This window comes from Typha latifolia, chromosome 5, assembly GCF_019914945.1.
Source record: "Typha latifolia isolate L0001 chromosome 5, TyphaL0001v2, whole genome shotgun sequence".
Taxonomy (NCBI): Eukaryota; Viridiplantae; Streptophyta; class Magnoliopsida; order Poales; family Typhaceae; genus Typha; species Typha latifolia.
Genome location: NC_133090.1, coordinates 6,137,100 through 6,143,099, shown reverse-complemented (window position 1 = coordinate 6,143,099; position 6,000 = coordinate 6,137,100).

Here is a 6,000-nt window from a genome sequence, read left to right as displayed (position 1 = left end):
GGAGGGGAGAGTACGTGGGCGAGAGATAGAAAGTGAGAGAATTTTTCATTTTTTAACTTTTAGACTTAAAACTGAGCAAATTTTATTTTTAATTTTCTATTATCTAAAAAATCAAGATTTTTCTGTACTTTAAACTGATTTTTTTAATTTTTATATAATTAAAAATTAGTATAAGGTCTCAATGTATCAATAAAATGCATTATGCAAGGTTTGAAATTTTGTGAGTATACATTTTTTTTTTGATATATTCAGTTGTTAACTAGCTAAAAATGACACCATAGTGATCAGATACCAGCAATGTCATGCCGGAGGATCTTTCTAGTTCTTCTCACAATTGGGAGTTACAGTCACATACAACCCTATTAGCCACCCTCCTACCATATTTAATTAACTAGTCTTGCTATCTTTTTGGCTCTACCCACGTGACAAAATTTGATATCTCTAAAGGAGGAAATCAAGGTATGGAAGATAAAAAAGTATCGTTAATTTCTTCATGCTTATTCTAAGTTTGAAGTACCATTTGTACAAATAAGAATCCCCTTCCTTACATGATTTCTTTTTCATATAAATAGATATAGGATCTATTAGGCAATAACTTAGAAGTACATTTTGTGCAATAGCCCTTCCTATCTGATAGAAAAGGATCCCATGATCCTGAACCGATCGCTCATGCACAATTCCACGGATGCACCAAGGGACATTGCGCCTGCCCTGTAGGATTTAGATTACACCATCTATGTCTGCTTCCGCTATCACATTACAGCTTCTTCCTCTAGCTTCCAAGATACCTTTTGAATGATCATTGTCCTAGATACCTTTTGAAGGATTATTGTCCCACACCTTTGTAATCCAATTTGCATCTAGATGTTCTTTGAATTCTTCATCAGCATCAAGTATTTCTGCCATGCTATCCCAAACCTTTTTGCAAACCGGCATTCAAAGAATAGGTGGACTCCTATCTCCTGAAATCTATAGTCATAGAAGTTCGCAGTCCTACAGTTGATATTGAAAAGAAAAGCCCAGGTCAATATCCTTCCCCACAAAGTCTTCCAGATCAAAATTCTCACTCTTGGCACCAATGGGAGGTGCTAGAGAGTGGCCCAACCCGGCCAGTTCTCACACCCAGGCTTCTTTAGATAAGTTTATATTGATCTTGGCATGGCTTCACCATCTTCCGTATGCATCCACACTCACAGGTCCTCCATGTCTTCTCCTCCCCTATACATGGCACAAATCTAGAAAGCAATGTCGTTACCAAAGGCTTCTATTAGCTTCTCCACATCCCATGTATACCAATAAAGAAGTTCTGCCACCTTAGTCTCCATGTTGAACTCTGAGCTTGCTAACATGCATGGCCAGCAAATTAGCAGTACCTTCGAGATCCAAGGATCTTGTAGCACCCTTGTATCATGACTGTTGCTGACGTAGTGTCGGAAACCACCTCTTAAGAACTTTGTTGTTCGCTTTAGAGCCCTCCAAAGCTAAGCGACATTTTTATCTTTCTCCTCCAACCACAAAGATAACTCCTCCATATTTATGTCATACTATCTCCACCCAAGGCCTTTATCTGCGTCGCAGCATTCTGAGGACGTGCTTCCCGAACATAGCCCTCTTCATCATGTAGAGATATCTCAGGCTAAGGCCACCTTCCATTTTCAATAGGGTGATTAAGTCCCAATCCACAGGATGGATGCCTCACTAGTTTGTTGGCTTCTCCCAAAGGAAAGATCTAGCTATCTTGGTGATGACGTTGAGGATGGAATCAAGTATCCACGTCAATCCTAACTAATAGTAGGGGATAGTGGTTAGCACTGCATACACCAAGATAAACTGACTTGCCATTGATAGGGTGCTCCACTTCCAACTCGAGAGTTTTTGCTTGAGTCACTCTACCAGATCTTGATGACCACTAACCAAAATTCAATGGCCTAAGATCTTCATCCCTAGATAAGTGAAAGGTATAGATGCAAGTTTTAGTTCAAGCATATTGCTCAACCTGGCTTTTAGCTAGGCATCTACCTAAGGAGGAAGAAAAAGCTCTGATTTGTTTAGATTAATCTTCTGATTAGTGAGATGAGCATACGCTGCCAAGGCTTCCATAATGGTCATAGTATTTTCCTTGTCTGCCCTAGCCACTACAAGCAAGTCATCGACATATAAGTGTGAAACTTGCCTTGTACCATAATTGAAGCCCACTAACTGACCTCTTTTTTACTTGCCTATTTGAGTAAGGATGTGAGAATTTGAGAGCCAAGGATGAATAAATATGGCAAAAGCGGATCTCCTTGTCGCAAACCCTTATGCAACCTCATCAACCCCATTGGCATGTCGTTCATGAGAATCTCAAATTGTAGGGAGCTAATGCAAACTCAGATCCATTCTTGCCAAAGACTTGGAAAATCCATAAGTTTTATTACCTGCATAACAACCTCCCAAGACATCCTGTCATAAGACTTCTCCATATTGGGCTTTGCCATCAACATTGGAGGGGCTCATTTATCGTTGAACAAGGAATGAACGATTTATTGCGCTGCTAGAGTATTATCGTGGATCAAACCCCCTTTGATAAAGGCTGCCTATTCAACACTAAGTTCTGCCCCAGCTTGAACACTTGTAGAACAAGCAATTGGTATATAGTCTTGAACAGTTGTTGGGTGGTCCTTCTTTGAAATGAAGGTGAGGTAAGTGCTGCCCCAGCTTGCTGGAATTTTTCCAAAGGTGAAGAAGTGGGGAGACGGCGGTGCGAGATCATCACCAAGAATATCCCAGTAGTTGATGAAGAACTCGGCATGAAACCTATCCAGTCCCGACGCTTTACCTCTAAGGCGGCTCCATATCGCAGCCTGAATCTCCTTCTTGGAGACTCGAGTAACCAACAACGCTGCATCCAACTTATCTAACATCGAGAGCCTTAAGAGGGCACTCCAAAGATCCTGGTTAGTTTATGCAGAGTCTTGATGTAACACCCCCGCTTGGCACGGGCACATGCATGCCCATGCGCACACATGGCACGCGCGGCTCACGCGACAGGACGAGCGGGGCTCGCCATGCACAGATACATTCATGTGCACATATAATCATGACATCATCAAATACTACCTGTTAACATATAAATATCCAAGTCCACAATAATATACACTAGACCATTCATAATCTAACATGACCCACACAGGCCACGACAAACCATCAAGATACAACTAAACAACTGATACACAAGTACACTATAATTTGATATGTACTATACAAATCATCGTCTAATACAATAAATTACAAATATAATAAACAATGATACAACCCAATTTCTATACAAACTATCCTCTATACCGTCTCACATATAACTCACCTTATCAATCTACAATATCTTCTCGGGATATCTCAAGTCGCTATCACGTACCACATATCTGAGGGGGTTAGAAAAGAAATAAAGATAGTCATAAGCAAAAGGCTCAATGAATAGACCTTACCCCGAATCAATGATGCCAAACAGAAAATAAATTATGTACTAGATAATATGAATCAGAAAGAGCATCATGTCATGAATGAGTATATGAATGTATCATCAATAATATATAAATGAAAAGTAGATAATATGTCATAACTAATAAAAGTATATAATCATCAACAACAAATAAACAAATTATCATATCATACTATCATCATAATTTTCTCTCAAATATGACACATGATGCATACCGACCTAAACCATACTATTGTACCAAATGCAATCATTTATGATGTATATTGAACACTCGATAATTAGGTAATCAGATGATAATGAAATCATAAGTATTTCTCAATATCTCAGTTATCAATGTCATCTCTAAAATATCATCATCATACTAGACCACTGTGCACAGTCAACACTCGGTATCCGATCTCAACATCCTGCCTATAGGCTCAAAACATACCCTACCATATGCTAATGGTATCTCAGTAATAATCATACCCTACTAAACGCTAATGTATATCAAAATTCATCCAGATCGGGTACTCCACCAGTTAATAGAAATCACATGAGAGTAACTCGCCACACGCATGCTCTAGCGAACAGCAAGTGTCCGATTGTCTGTGCGCACAGACTCAACTAACCTCGGACATGGGCCACAAGATATCGCATATCAGCGACCATAATCATCACTCTAGGCACTCCTAACCCTAGCGCCTACTCAGGTACCATCATGCTTTTTCTATCAACTTTTCTATCAATAAGATTTATGTATTTCCTTCTATATGATAGATCACATGTATATATCCAGTACTATAATAAGTCATGCATATTAGGAATTTAGGTGGCAAAGAAGTCAAGAGAAAAATAATGCATGCAGTCTCCAACCATATAACTAACATATGTATATCCCTGCTAGTTTATTACATACATACTCATGCTAGAGATCATCCTGACACAAAGTCAGAATAGTATAATCATCTCCAATCATCTCTATATATCACCAATGTACTCATATCTCATATCAGTCTAATCAAATGCATAATAAAATATGCTTAATTGAAATCATCTCTAGATAAAGTCATATAATTATGCTCGAGGCCAAAACATACATGTACATAATATATAATATATTCTAATTTGAGAAAGGCGTCTAGGAGATAAGACTACTCATCTCTGATCAGAAGACCCAACACACGTATCCCTCACGTCCATCAATCAATCATCACACATCACTAGCAAAATCCCCGGGGTCTCAAATAAGGGGTTTCGAAGTCAAAAAATATTTAAGTAACATAAAATTAGTTGTTTATTAGATTATAATCCATTCGAGTAAAATATAATATTTTATTAGGTTTAAAATTGATTAGATTCATAGGATAAGTTCAATTGTGATAATATTAATATGCTATTACCATAATTTATATTTATTTACTAAAAATCCTAGTTTGCTAATTATAGAATAAGTTATAAGTAAATAGTAATTTATCTCCTTTTTATAAATAACCAATACAACTATATATATAATTTAATAAAAATAATATTATTAATATTTATTTTGTAACACCTACTTTAATTTAATTAATCATAAATTATACGCAAAAAAGTCACTATCCTATTATACAAAAATAATATGTAAGTCTAGTATTCCATTTTATACAAACTATTAGACAATAATAATATACTAAAAATAGTTATACAATATAAAAATAAATGTAAGATTATTATGAATGAGACTACATATATTAATCTAATAAATAATAACTAAACTATAAATAAATTTATAGGCCATGTTTATAATTAAAATTAATAAATTATTATACTAAAAATACTTAGTAAAATTATGTTAGTGAGTGTAAATTATCAAAATAATCAATTATCTAAATAGACTAATTTACCTAACATTAGAAAATAATTATATATATATAATATAATTCTCTTTGCTACAGTGTTGGGCTGAGCCCAGCACTATTGCAACAAGAGGAAAGGGAGGGACCGAGAATGGAGAAAAAGAAGAAAGGAAGAAGAAAAGAAAGAAAGAAAGAAAAGAAGGAAGAAGAAGAAGAGAAGAGAAAGAGGAGGGGAGGGAAGTGCGGACCCGGGCCGGCGGGGAGGGCACCGGCCGTTGCTGGCCAGCCAACGGCTCAGCTTCGACGAGCCCGAGCTCGGGTGTGAGCGCGCGCGCGCAAGAGAGAGAGAGAGAGAGAGAGAGAGAGGAGCTCACCGACGCTTGTGAAGGTGGCAATGGTAGTTTTCAAGGACGGTGGCGGCGGTAGTAACAGTGGGAGAGAGAGAGAGTTTGAGAGAGAGAGAGAGAGAAATATAAAAGGGGAGAGAGAGGTGGTGGGGACGTTGGCGCTGCGGCTGCGGTGTCGACGGGCCCACCGGAGCTAGCTGGCCCGGCCTAGTTGGCCGAGCCAGCGGCTGGGAGTGCGTGGCACCCCCAGCCCACGCCAGCAGCATGGCATGAGGCCGGCCACGTCATGCCATGCAAATTTTTTTTTATAAGGTTGGGTTGCTACACTTGATTCCCTCACAACCTCTGATAGTGCTTC